This window comes from Pongo abelii, chromosome 2 (assembly GCF_028885655.2).
Source record: "Pongo abelii isolate AG06213 chromosome 2, NHGRI_mPonAbe1-v2.0_pri, whole genome shotgun sequence".
In the NCBI taxonomy this organism is placed as follows: Eukaryota; Metazoa; Chordata; class Mammalia; order Primates; family Hominidae; genus Pongo; species Pongo abelii.
Genome location: NC_085928.1, coordinates 180,525,271 through 180,540,303, shown reverse-complemented (window position 1 = coordinate 180,540,303; position 15,033 = coordinate 180,525,271). Strand labels below are relative to the sequence as shown.

The 15,033-nt window shown below is 42.6% G+C and overlaps 1 protein-coding gene across 1 annotated transcript in view; it reads left to right on the top strand.

Moving 5' to 3' along the window:
* Positions 1 to 10,328: 10,328 nt before the first annotated feature.
* Positions 10,329 to 15,033, top strand: part of SLC7A14 (solute carrier family 7 member 14) — a 131,712-nt gene continuing 127,007 nt past the window's right edge. The window contains exon 1 of the mRNA XM_002814273.5: positions 10,329 to 10,506. The gene's annotated coding sequence lies outside the window, so the exon portion shown is untranslated. The remainder of the gene's footprint in view (positions 10,507 to 15,033) is intronic.

Sequence of the window (15,033 nt, the reverse complement as noted above, 5' to 3'; positions counted from 1 at the left end):
CTGAAGTCCCTGACCTTTCCATTACATGTGCCTCCAATTTAGAGGACCATTTCCAGGGAAGACTAAAAAGTCCAGGTCACAGCCACATTCCCCTCACTGCCCACTCAATTATAGGCCACATTAAGACTGGCAAACTGCTGGACAACAACCATCCTCCTAGCTCTGTGTACCCTTCATTCATACACAAAACCCCAGGGCCTACACCACGGAAGAATTTCTCAGTTCTACTAAACAACTCAGGGTTTTAGGTAGTTCTACTCCTCCTCTTTTTTCTTTTATTGCAAAGGCTCAGCCTGGCCAACACACACATAGTAAGCTCTCAGGAAATGTTTGTTTGATGTCTGTTGAACAAATGGCCACAGGGCAACTGTTGAGAAGTTCTCTCTGGAGAATGTATAGGTCAGATTCTACCTTTAATTTTGTCATTCAAAGTTTATTTTGGCTAAGTTAGTCAACAAGTGACTGAGATCTATGACCTTCCTGAAGAGCATTTGCCACCTAGTCAGCACCCAATAAGTGTTAGCCATATAATTTTTGTTTTTAAAGTCTTTGGCTTCACACCATTTAGGATGGCTATTAAAAAAAATACGTGTTGGCAATGATAAGAAGACATTGGAATGCTTGGGCATTGCTGGGAGAATCGTAAAATGGCGCAGCCAGTGTGGAAAATAATAGGACAGTTTCTCAAAATATTAACCGTAGAATAATCATATGATTCAGTCATCCCACTTTTTGGTATATACCCAAAAGAATTGAAAGCAGGATCTCAAAGAGGTATTTGTACCCCTATGTGCATAGCAGTACCATTCACAATAGCTAAAGTGTGAAAGCAAGTCAAGTGCCCAACAACAGATAAATGGATAAACAAAATGTGCTATTTGCACACAATGGAATATTATTTAGTTTTAAAAGGAAGAAAATTCTGACACATGCTGCAAACATAGATGAACCTTGAAAACATTATGGTAAGTAAAGCAAGCCCATCACAAAAGGACAAATACTGTATGATTACACTAATATGAAGGGCCTAACGTAGTCAAATTCATAGAGACAGAAAGTAAAATGCTAGTTACCAGGGACTGGGAGAGAAGGGTATGGAAAGTTTTTGCTTAATGGGTACAGAATTTCAGTTTGGGATGAAGTTCTAGAGATGGATAGTGGTGATGGTTTCACAACAATGTGACTATAGTTAATGCCACTAAATTGTATCCTTAAATATGATTAAAAATGGTAAACTTTGTGTTATATATATTTTACTACAATAAAATTGTTTTAAAATTAAGTCTTCTAGCCTTCCTATTGAGGCTGAAATAATATGCACCAAAAAAATGAAATGCTTTTTAATTTGCATCTTTTTCTGTTTGTCCACATAAGCATTTCCTCCACAAAGATCCTAAACTAGCCCTAGCCTAATCAGGGGAGACCTCTGGCCACAGCAGTTATTTCCATTTTTCACATCATTGATGGTTATTTTGCCATCACTCCTCCAACCTAGACCAACATATACACAATATATATAATTTGAGATTCCTTTATCTTGCAATTCACTTACCAGTTATGAAAAAAGGCCTAATTCTCAAAATATATTCAATGCTACTCCCTTGATAGACACACTGCCTTTTCAAAGCCAGAGGTTATGTCACCTTTCTGAGTAAGGCAAACATTCTATCATTGCTCTCTTTCACACTGACCCAATTTCTCTTGTTTGATGAGGATTCCCAATCAGCTGAAAGCATTAGCATGTGAGAGATGACCCAAGTTTTATGCAGAGTTCATTTAATAAAGAATCAGGGATGGCAAATCTTACTTATAGAATTCAAAGGAGATGGGCATTTGCTTGTTAAACCAGCCATAGTCAGCACCTGTTCTGGACAAAACAATGACAGCCTTTAAGCTATTGTAAGATAGGATTAAGTTTGCCTCATTTCCCATTATAGTTTAAAGTACTTCCGATGATACTTTAATTGATACAAATGTTCCCAACATTAAACATAGTGAACACAGCAGCAGCCAATAAAGCCAGGGTATGGGGATTAGGGAATGGAGAGTGAGAAGGAAGCCATAGACATTGTTATTGCACTGTCATCATCATCATCCTCACCATATCTTCAAATCAGAAGATGGAGATCCCAAAGAAGACGCAGAGAAGCACAACACTGGAAACAGACCTTGTGGATAAAGCAAGCCATTGCAATGATGATTATGGGACGGTAAGTGTAAGTGAAGCCATTCTTATTTCTTATAATGGCATAATCCATGAAATAAGTGCCTCCTATTTGATCACCATTTTAATAGATAAAGCCTCGATTGAATACCAATATATAAACACAGATTGAAATAAGAAAAAAATTAGTGTGCCTGCTCTACAATAACACAGGGCTTGGCTGGATGATTAAATGTGGAATCTACAGGTTCAGACCTGGAAGGCAGTGAGCTGGTGTCTGGTTCAGGACTTGGTCAAAGAGGCCAAATCATGTTTCAAAATCCAGGAGTTTGCTAGAAACTCCTCCAAGCCACATGGGGAAGATGGCCTGGACCAAGCTGACCACAGAGCTAGGGGCCAGAGTCCAGAATGATTGGCCAATCTGAAGACAGATGGCTGCAGGGAGCAGCTACTCAGGCGGAATGACTGAATCCTCATAGCAGAACACACTGGTTTTCGCCCTCAGTCATCTTAAAGGCACTCTTGGTACCTGAAACAATAAGACTTAGGAAACCTTAACGCAAGGATGATTAAACACTACAACATTTTGTGGAAGGAGGGGGAGTAGGGCAGCCAAGCTGTGAACTCTCCCTCCCTGAGGATTCTGGAAGGAGACATCCTGGTTGATGATTTAGGTCTTCCCCAGCTGGGACCTGAAGGAGATAAAGACTGGAACTTAATTCCTGTTTCTAAATTGTCTCATCATTTTCACCTAATGTACTGGAACACTTTGCAGAGTCTTTGGTCTTCTTAAGAGCTTTAAGAAATGAGTAAATAAAATAAAATACTCTCATTTTCTAAAAGTCATTGAATTAAATAGGAGAAAGCTTATAGACAGTAGGTGAATACATATCTTTAAAAGGCTGACAATAAAATAATCACTGTTTTACATGATGGATGCTTACTCAGAGCGTAGCGATTTGCTTATCCATCTCATAAAGGGAATTTGCTGTGGACATAATTGGCCCACTACCAGTATAATCCATTATGCACTTGGTGGCAATCACATGGACTGCCAAGACTAGAGAAAGCTAACAATCCCATTAGAGTGAGCATCATTTCTTTCCCTCCAATTCTCTCTGTGCTTGTTGACATTTTTGTTTTGTATTCAAAGCTGTTGCTGTGAATGCTGCCTCAACAATGTGACCTTTCATACATGCAAAGTTGGCTTAAAAGGCTACTTCTTGACCTGTGGTCATTTGCTCATTGTCTCTTGTTGTAATGAGTCATTGGCTGGTGGCAATGGCCAAAAAATGAAGTTTGCTACACCTGAGACTCGGGAACTCTGCCAGTGGGCCCAGGGTCTCCTTTATTCAGAATGAGCTGGCACTTTTTTCATTGCTGCACTCAGTGTGGCTGCTCACCAGAACTACTCCCCACCCTGCCCCGGGAAAACCACACAACTCTTGGCTTGTAGTGTTGAGTCAATGGAAGAGCTGTTTGAAAAAACCTGTTCCCATTCCCTCATTTTTGTGAAGAATAAATGGGACTCAGCATGGGGAGCTGCCATGGCTGAGCTCACTCAAGTAGATAGTGGCTGAGCCTCTTTAGTCCCCTTCATATCCATCTTCTTATTGTTAACAACACAAAGAATAGTCATCAATATTGAACAGTGATAACCGCCAGGCACTTTATGCATATTATTTCCAAACTTCACAATTCTACAGTCAGGCATTATTATGCCCTCTCAGAGGTTGGTACACTGAGCCTCAGAAAACTGGAATGATTTGCCAAATAACACATCATTAATTCATAGTTGAGTTTGGATACAAACCTAGGTCAGTTTGACTCCCTGCTCCTTCCCACCATGATCTCAGCAGTATATGGGACAATTCTAGACCCCATCACTCTCAGGTTCCAGAGAACAACTCCCCAACACCCATGCTAGCTGTGACTATCATATCCTCCTACAGCCCAGACAGGGTAAACTTCCAAGCATCTATCCCCTTCTATACTGTGAGATAGGTCTCTTAATATATTGCAAAGTTTTTCCTAATGTTTATTATAGATTTTTAATTGTAGGTTTGGAATGCCTGCTTGATCATATCCTTAGATTATTTACTGCAACCATTGCTATTATGTCAGATATACTGACATAAGAGATGTTTTCATGTGGTGAAAAAGAATGGGGAGTGGAATCAACTTGTAGCATGATGGGAACTCATGTATACATCTCTCCTCAGTGGAAGACTGTGGCATCTCATGTAGTAGCCACTATAGAATTTGGATGTTTCAGCTGTTTGTCTGCACATGCCTAATACAGCAAAGCCAAATCTCAGGAATTCCAATGTCAATGTGAACAAGTGGCCCATTCTCCAGAGCCAGTGCTGCCTGGCTCCCTTTCTTAGACTTCCTGGGAGAGACTCTAAATTTGCAGTCTGGCATTGATCCTGATTTATTCTCTATTTTGACCTTAACAAATTATATAAGCCTGCTGAGCCTCTGTTTCCTTGTGTGTAAAGCAGGATAATAACAACCTGACAAGAATATTATGAGTACGAAATTATTTAAATGTCTTAATACAGTGCCTAACACTTAGTAGGCCCTCAAGAAGTGATAGTTTTCTTTCCTTCCCTTTTTCTTTGCCCCCTCTCCCCTGCAATCACCCCGACCACTTTCCCTGACTGACCTACCTCTTTTGATGCCCCTGCTGTCACCAAAGTGACATTCTGCATTCCCGCTGCCATTTGCCTGCCTTTTCCCTATGTATGATGAGAACTCGGGGGAAAATGGACTAATGGTGGCCCATTGTTCTGGGAAACTTAGTTAGGAAAGATTAAGAGAAGAATAATTGAGAGGACAGAATCAAGGACTGTCAGTGATGGAAAAAAAAAAAACCTATAAGGTAGAGACTTGTACCGTTTCCTCTATCTGATTCTACTCTCATTCCAATTTAGAAGAAAGTATTATTCCTCCCTACTCACCTTGTGATTGCAGTGGGGTCATGTGAGCCATCCTGGACTATGAGTTGTGGGCCATGGCGATGTGCAACACTTCCAGCACAGAGCATTTAGTTGCTGGTGCAAGGTCCCTCAGCCCTGGTCTTGCCACCCAGGGTGAACTCTGAAGTGTTATGTTGAGACAGGACATCATAAGACAGTATTGAGTGACTACATGGAGCAGAGCCCACAGTGACCGACAGTGGGTGCATAATGTGAACAGTAAATAAACTTTTGTTATTTCAAACTACTGAAAGTTTGAGCATGTACATTACCACAGAATAACATATTGACTATAACAGTCCAAGTATTGGCTTTCATGTTGTATTTACACAGAATAACCTATAGAATATAGCAGTCTAAGCCTTGGCCTTCATGTTGTGGCCCCTTGAAAAGGGGTGGGTTTTTGGCCCTAGTAAGCAAGATATTTTACAGATCTTTTGGGAAGGAGCACCCAGACTGGGAGACAGATCTGTGAAATGTGAGTTTTAGCTCTGGCTCATCTACCAACTAAATAGTTCTAATACAGAGCGATTTCTGTATTGTTCATGGCTGTATCCCAAGTGTCTAGAATATGTTGAATAAATGAATCAACACTCCCACATTCCAATTGTTAGAACAAGAAAACTAACCGAGGTTAGTCAAACCCTCTGAGTCCTAACTTTTCTCATCTTTAAAATAAGAGCTAGTATCTCCAAAAATATGGAAAATATATCATCAAAGGCACTTGCTATTCAAAGATCCTTGCTACTCAAAGAGTAGTCCAAGAATCAGGAGCATCAGTGTCTCTGGGATTGTGCTGGAAATGCGAGCTCTTGAGTCCCACCTCAGTCCTACTGAATCTAATTATGCATTTTTAACAAGGTTCCCTAGATGATTTCTATGCACATTAGAGTTAGAAAAATATTGATTTAGATGGCACTAGGACTCAACATTAAATGGCCTGTAATCACATAGTGGGAAGGTTATCCCTTTTCCACTTATCATTCAATCTTTTTGGTTACTTTATGGAGAAAGACAGTTTGATGTCAATGTCTTTAACACCTCACTAACAGCTGCTAATTTCCTTTTTAACAAGGAGAAAGCAAGCCTTAGGTTCCTGGGCAGGCAAAAGTATTTATCTTGACTATAATAGCATTGTTTTATTCTCATTGTGTTTGTTTAAATGGTTGCCTTGTATTTACGGCAACTGATATCAGTTTTCTATTTAAGATAGTGATGAAAACCTCTTTAAAATAAATTAATTTAGAAAAGTGAATGTTATTAAAGGAAGGAAACACATAATAAATGGGAAGAACTGTTTGCTTTAATGATTCCTTCCATGTCAAGGAACTCCATTGGTTTGACAGTACTGACCTCTGTCTTGACTCCATAGTTTCACTGATTAGGCAACTTTATTTACTCTGCATGGGGTAGGGGTGGGGAAAGTGCTATATTCTGTTGTAAATTTAGGAATAAAATGAGCATGCTTAGGTCAGCAGACTCCTTCTTCCTTTTGAAATTTAAATACCTAGAGGATAATTTACTCATAGATAATTTGCTTATAAATTTCCAGTCCAATTGGTAGGATCCTAGCAGCAGGTTCTTTGTTTAATAGATCTTTATGGTGTGCCTATGGTAATGCTAGGTTCTGGTTGTGTGTCTTATTTTCTGTCTTCCTGCCGCTCAAAGGTACTGCTCCCTTTGGAAAGTTCCAGACGAGCCTCTAGCCAGGCTATCACAGTGTCTTTGGTTTCTCAGGTTTTGAATCTGCTCAGAGGCAAGAGTCAGGGACACTGATGAGCTTGGGGTCCTTCTAGAAGAAAGCATCAGGTACTCGTTTTCATGAATCATGAGACAAAAATGGAGAATTGTTTGTAAGACATCTGGCCAATTCCCTCATGGCTTAACCACCATCCATTCAAGCAGGTCAGGCATGAGGGATTTTAGTCATCACCCTTTTAATGACCCTATTTTGGCAAAAGGCCCTAGATAAGAGTGCTCTGCTGCTTCCCTGGAGAGTAATCGCTTTTGTCTCTGAGCCCCACATTTGCTTATGTTAGTTCTCTATCACTTAAGTGGTGCCCCTTTACTCTTCATTATATTGTTCTGTTGTATTTCCATCATGATACTTATCTCCGCTGCTTTGTTTACTTGTTTGTGGTCTGACTCCCTGCTCTAGACTGTAAGCTCAAGGAGAGCAGAACCATTTCTGTATTGTTCATGGCTGTATCCTAAGTGTCTAGAATATGTTGAATACATGAATCAACACTTCCACATTTCAATTGTAGGAACAAGAAAACGAGGATGTGTACTTTAAAGATCTAGTTAGTAGTCACTTCGTAAGATCATTGTTGAACTCTGGAACTTCACCAATTGTTGCAGCTGTACATGGCTCTAAATACTTAATTAAATTTTTGTCTGCTGCATTTTTATTTCTTTGTTCATTAATGCTCTACTTACAGCTGGAAAGTGTTTGCAGTGGCTTATGATAAAGTCAACAATCATCATGCAAAAGACAAGAGCTTATAAGTAAGGGAGGACCCAAGGGAAACCTTTACAAGAAATCATTGCTAAGGTATAACTTTCTACTGCAATCTATGCAAGATCTGTTCTCTAAGCTTCCTTTTCTGCTCTTCACTGGGTAAAGTTGCCTTGGACATTTAAAACTGCTTTGAAAAAATATATATTCAGAGTCCTTGAGCAATTTCTGGTGAAATTGTTCAAAATTTTCTGAAATTTATGCTTGTCCAGGTAACTGCTCATAAAGGCATCATGGCCAAATTAAATGATTTCATGCTTATTTTTCCCTTTCTCATGTTTCTTGATGTCAGTGGAGAGGTAGGCAGGAGTCAGAAGCAGCATTTTACCTAGCCCAGACAATTTTTTCAGTGGTATATATAGGAGCATGGTTGACACTTTCTGGTCTTTAGTCTCCCTAAATACAAAGAGGTCCAGATTGGCAATTTCCAAAGAATATTAAGGGGAAGTACACCAGGAGATAGGATTGGAATCTGCTTAAGGTTGGAGGGTTCCAGGAGTTCCTGGTTTGTGTGAGGATTTCATTGAGTTTATTGGCAGTGGACTAGAAACACATATCATCATTCAAGTTGCTGATGAATGTCTAGAGTTTGCTCCTAGAATCCAAATGTTTTTTTCTTTGAAATCAAAGCCATTTTGAATTACCAACCCAAGTCAATTTTACCTAGCAAAGGCAGAAAAGTCTAAACCCTGCTGTCTTGAAATGTAGGCACAAACTTCTCTCAGATAGTAAATATTCATAACTATTGTGATTGTGGCTGGTGTTCTAAAAATAAAAGGCCAGGGAAATATGGAGATTTAAATCAGAAATTTATCACAGAAAAAGGTGAAACAAAGAAGGCAGTTCTCCAATAATCACATCCCCTGAGCTACAGGCATACATGCAGACTTAGAGCAACACACCAACATTTTAGTAGCTGCGTATTCCATGACAAATCCCACCTTCCCATCTCATCACCCTCATAATTCATTTGGACTAGAATAGACTCAGGGTTTTCTTCAGCCCATAATATTAATACTCTTTACCTTTTACAGTGACTTCTCATGCACTATCCCATCTAAACATTACAACTATCTTATATAGAAGGCAGGTAGACATTCCTTTCCCATTCTGAAGATGAGAGTCTGAGAATTTAAGTGATTTGTGAAAAATCATATGATAAGTAGCTGGCAGAACCTGCACTAAGATTCCAAATTTCTGATTTTTTAACTTTGCACTTTTCCTACGATGTCTCACAGCTTCTTGGTGATCCCAGGAGGTCTAACATATCCTGCAGAACTACTCAAAGCTTAAAATACTCGGATATTATCAGGCTTAGATGCTCATCGAAGGCAGTAACGAGCTTGAGGTAGGTGGACTAACCAAGATTGTCCTGGCAATGATCTAGCAACTTTCTGGGAAGAGCCCAGGGCAGACCCACAACGTAGAGCTAGATTTGAACTGCTCCACCCTAGAGGAGTATCAGTCAGCCAGTATTCTCCCCAAACACAAGCCCAGTGAATTTATTTCCAAGGGTAGGGGAGTTACATTTTGTTGCCTCCCATGTGTTTTGAGGGCTTGGGCCAAAGTGCAAGAATTTATGTAGATAACTTTCATCCAAATCAATCTACTCAATGCTTGTTAAATAATTCATTCAGTGATGTGGCCAAGCATGCCTGGGTTGGTCCCATCTAGTCCCAATCCTTTTGGGACATAACCTGGCTCTAGGACACTCATCTTACAGGAGCCAATACAAAATAGAAGCCTTATCTCTCTCTTGTCTCTGCTTAGACTGGTACTTGTCTAGCCTGACCTCACAGATGCCTCCTTCCATGTTTAAAAGATGCTTTCACTGTATTAGCACACATCACATCCTTCTTGCCTTGTGAAATTTATTTTAGCAAAGGTGGGGGGAAAAGAAGTCTCCTTTATTGAGCTCCAAATATGTGTCCAACTCTAGGCTAGGCAATTCTAAGAACATGATGATTTCTCAATCTCATGACAATACTGCAAGGTGGTTATTTCACAGACGAGAGAAGAAAAGCTAGAAAGTTAAATGCTCCAAGGTCATACAGATTGGAATCCTAATGGCTCTTCAAATCTCAAGTCCATGATCTTTGCACTCATAAGATGTTGTGAACTCAAAGATAAACTTGAGCTTTGAAGAAGGAGGTGGGTCTTGTCTTCTTTAGGAGGAGACGAGAACTCAACCTCTCTCATTTTTTCTTTCCTGTAGGGCGCAGGGATGTGGAAGTTTAAGAGCAACGAAGGCTCCGCAGAGGATGAGGGAAGCTTCCAGAGGGCAGGAAGGAGGTCTGGACAGCCCAGTCTAGCAGGGGCAGAGCTGCTGCGGATGCCTTCCCAACGCACAGACACTGCAGAGTCCTGCTGGTCCCTGCTTTCCCAGGGCAGAGAACTGCCCCCATCCACGGCCCCTTCAACTTCCCTGCAGCCTGAGATAAGACACTGGAGGTCACGACTGGAGGCTCAGAAGGCCAGCGAGGAGTTGTGAGCGGCAGACAGAGGGGAAGGCGGGGGGGGGGGGGGGGGGGGGGCGGCCAGGTGGGAGGTGGTCTGGTGCCAGGCTTGGGCTCAGTATGTAAGGGGTTGGGCAGGCCATGTGACTCCAAGGAGGCGGAGACAGGCGAGCTGGAGGGAGGACGAGCAGGCACGGGGAGGGGTTCGGGGAGTGGGGGCGCAATCTGAATAATTGAGGAGCTGTTCAGCAGCAGCGGCTGCCTCCTGCCTTCCTTTGCCGCCACCACCACTTCCCATCCCAGCTAGAGAGACAGCTCCGCGCAGTAAGTGCGGACTGCCAGCCACCAGCCTCGGCAGCCAGCCCGTCGCCTCCAGCCCCGACCCCGGTAAGTAAACGGCCCCCTTCGCTGCAGTTTGTCCCTCTCCGCGACCCCCGCGCCCCAGCGGGACCCCTGCAACTGGGATGGCCGCCTCTCCCGGAATGACCCTGGGAGCCGGAGTCACCGGGAGCGGGGGACCAGGAATATGGCGCGGAGGCCGAGGGCGCCCTCCGGGAAGGGGTTCCCTGGAAGAACAGAGGAGCTGGGTCGGGCTCTTTCCTGCTCTGGCCCGGAATGAGGCCCGGACTGCCCGCGGTCTGGGGGCACCGGGCTCTGACTCGCGGGAGCTGCCGGGCGGGGCGGGGGCCAGCGCGGCTCCGGAGCCGCTAGAGCGGGAGGCAGAAGGGGAACCGCGAGCGGCGTGAGGGCAGCCTAGGTCTCGGCAGACGCCGGGCCCGTCCTGTCCCCCGCCTTGGCGCGCACCCCGCACGGGCAGCTCCGTTCTCCGCCTCGGACCGAGCCCATGAAACGGAGACGCTTTTCCGGCTGCAGGCTCCAGGGAGGTCGGGAGCAACGTCTGCCCTTTTACCTGGGAGCAAACTCCTCAAAGGGACTCCCGCCGAGCCCAGCACCCCGACCAGGCTGGTGGCGCCCCGAGGGGCGTCTGTCCCCGGAGAGTGGTGACTCGCCCGGGAGCGGCGAAGAGGACGTGACGGGAGCGGTGTCCAGGGAAGCTCCCTGCCCAGAGCCGGCAGCCCCAGCAAGGGGAGCTCTCCTGCACTGCTTCAACCCTCAGTCTCCTCTCTTCCCTCATTCCAAAGCACATCAGCTCCCCTCTAATCCAAGAGGGCCAGGCTAGGGCTGCGTGGCCACGCGGGATGCAGCCCCCACCCTCCTTCTCTCTCCTGTGTCACCCCGCCCCCTCCCCAAATGAGTATTTTATATTGCGATTGAAGAGTGAGCAAAGCAAAGGCGAGAAGAGATGCAGGAAGGCTAGAGCAGCGGGGCTCGCGCCTGTTCCTGGCACTCCTCGTCCCCCCACCTGTGTGAAGCTCGTTTCCTTGAGATTTTGAGCGGAGACACTCAAAGGAACTGGCTCTGGCGAAGGGATCCCCGCCTGAGTGTCGGTGAACGTCACTGGCCCGAGTTGCCCAAGGGCCGCAGGATGACAACCTGCCTCCTCCTAGGTATAGGGTCTAGGAGAGCGCTGGGGGCAAGGTAGCTCTCCTCCTCCGACTGAGTGCAGGGAATGGCGCTGTCCGCGGTGCTGAAAGTTCTCGGAGGCTAGGTGCTAATACCGCCAGGGCCCACATTCCCTGCGAGCAGAAACTGCATTAGAACCCTAAAGGGTTCTAAGCAAGCGACCTAGAGAAGCAGGCGAAGAAGGGGCTTTGCCTTTCCCGGTTTTCTGCTTCCCCGGGACTCCGCTTGGGAAAAGGTTTCCGGCTTTCCTGAGTGGAAGAGCAGGAAGCGGGTGTCACTTCAGGATACAGCTTTGCTAACTTCGGGAGCTTCCTCGTTCTACTTCCTATACCTGAGCAGTGAGACTTCCTGTCGGTAAAGTGTTGAAAGGCAGTTAGGGATGCTGTTTTGATAATAAACATTTCTGTGGCTTTCAGGAATCAGAGAATTGTTAGGCTACACAAAGGAGGGGCTTCATGGTTGTAGCTTTTTCCTCTTCTTAGAACCCTTCTTTCCCCACCGCATGTTATTTACACGCTCTAGATAAAGATAGCTAAGCAGCCCTGTATGTTTGTTTCTTTAGCTAGTCTTTTATATTATGGGCAAGATGGGGAAAGGATTGAGCCAACTTGGGGAGGCCTAGTTTGTACTGAACACCTCTATCTGCTGGGTAATAATATTTCATTTAAACTTCACAACAGCTGCCAACCATAAGTATCACAGTGAGAAGGAAACAGAAACTTGATTCCAGAGATTGGATTCAAAATCAGATCTATTTAACTCAAAGTCCAAGCCATTTTCATGACTTCATTTTGGTATTTGGCTCTGAATAGCTGTTATTGGAGATTATAGCAGGAGAATGACAAAGGAGGGAGGCCTGCTCTTCTCTTTCACACACTCTCCTCTCTTCCAACCCTTTTCTCTTTAATCCGTTCACCCACTCACTGTCACGCACTCCCACCCTCCCAAATGCTTTTGCATGCTGCTTGAGATACCACCGTTCACACAACTTCAGCTCCAATACTATGGAAACAAGTTAGAGAACTAAACCAGCAGCCTTTTCTAAAAGAGTAGCAGGGCTTCAGGAAGTCTGGAGAACTAGAGTCCACATGTACTTTCATATTTAGAATTATACTGTTGAATTTTAGAACTAGAATAGCTTTGAATATCATTTAGCACCATTGTTTTACAAGAAAGAAAACTTGGAAACCAAAAGATGGTCATTAGTCTAAGTCACATGATTGAAAAATTAGAACCCAGTTAACTTGATTCCAGGCCCAGGGCCTTTCCCACTATTTCATGGTGTCTGAAACACTCTTCCATACTGCCTTCTTTGATTATCTTTGACTAAACGTCAGCATCAGTGAACTAAATTAAACAACATACCAAAAATACAAACACTTAACATACAAGCATTCCTCTTACCTTTCTTCCAACTCCTTTGTCTTCCAGCTGTTTCCCCTCTGGTCCTACTATTCCAGTGTTGTCTAACCCAACATACCTGGGAGATATGACCCATCTTCCTCAGTAACAGTTTTCTCTGTAGCAGCAATTCACAAATGAGAATGGTAGAGTGTCGTTTCTTTACTTGCCCTATCTTGTCTATATCTCCTCTTCTATGACCTATTCCCCAAAAAAAAATTTTCCCAAAATTGGTTACCCTAAGCAACTGCCCATGTTCTCACAGGGACTGGGAAAAGGCCCTAATAAGACCTAAGGATTTTTATAAATAAAGATCATTATAAGTGCTAATATCTATGAAATGCTTATCATATGTGAGGCACTATGCAAAGTTATTTCATCAATCATTTTACTGAATTATCACAATTCTGTCAAGTAGGTAGCTCCATTAAAGATGGTCCTAGGATTCTAGTTCGCTCTAACATACAACAGAATCTGATGTTCTGTTCATTTCCTCTTTCTTCTCTTTCCAGCTCATAATAAAGTCTCATCTTCATCAATTGGATTTTTGTATTTAATTGATAGTTCCATCCTGCTCCAAAACATAGCATTTAGAAATTCAAATTCAATTCGAATGGCACTGTTTTGCTCTCTCATCTCTTAATATTTACCAAACATATTCTCCCCATTTGTTATCTCTTATTTAAAAATTCCCATATGCCTTCTTATTGATAATGCCAACATTCTGCTTCAAACCTTCTCTAGAGCCAATTAAGGTATAATTTGTAATTAAATACATAACTTCTATTGTACCTTCACTAGGTGATCTGTCAAGAATGCTGTTGCTGAGGTGCTCTGGGCCCTGTGAACCAGAACCTTAAACTGTCTAGAACTACTCTGTCCAACATGGTAGTTCCCAGCCACATGTAACTATTTATAATTAAATTTTAATTAAACTTTTAAAAATTAAAAATTTAGCCCCCCAGTCACACTAGTCATATTTCAAGTGCTCAATAACTCTATATGGCTAATGACTACTGTATTGGACAGGGCAGAGATCAGAAAATTTTTATCATTTAAGAAAGTTGTGTTGAAAAATGCTGCTTTAGACAATACTAAACACACCCTCACAGCAACCAAGAACTAGGAACTGGGAAGAAGTAAGGACCTACTCTTCTTTCAATCTTCTGCCAAGAAAGGCAGAAAAAGCCACTTATGCCTAATACATCACCAGTAGTCCAAAGATACCTAGGACAATTAGGCTATGAAGGAGTGTGCATGTCTTACTTAAGGAGCTGGTAGCCTCTGGAGTTTGCTTCATATGAATTCTATGTTACTATAAAGTAAAATATTCCATGAATGAGGTTTGCTGGTTTCATGAATTTTGACTTAGATATAATCTGAAAGTTCCAATTCAAAATCCAAGTTTATAGATTACATGTATATGTAATAACATGTGTGTGTGTTTATCTTGTCTTAGTAATCATAGTATGATAGACATGGAAAGAATATAAGACTTGGAGTCAGTAGTACAGGTGCCACTTACTACTTGGTGACATTATGAGGCCCTCTAGAGCTCCATTTCTCCATCTCTAAGATGTTGATGAGAATTGCCATAACAATCTCAAAGGAATTGCCATAACTATCTCAAAGGACTATTGTAAAACTCAAAGTGTGTGTACATGAAAGTACTTTGTAAGGCATGATTGAATCTGCAATGGTTTATTATTTTATATAGATACGGTACAATGTACAAATAGGGTAGTTCAGGCTGAATGCATTTCTGAATGATTTTAATCCTTATATGGCTGTATTTTTGCCTTTGTGGTCATTTACTTCACTGAAAAGTGGAATGGTGAAGAAAAAATTTAGTTATTGAAATTTCTGATTGGTTAGATTCTATTAATTGAAATACCATGCATTGTTTGTTGTTTAGTTTATTTGGTCCTGAACATTTTCTTCTCAGGATTAAAAAATAATAATAACTAGGAAGTCTAAGTTGTTTGGAAC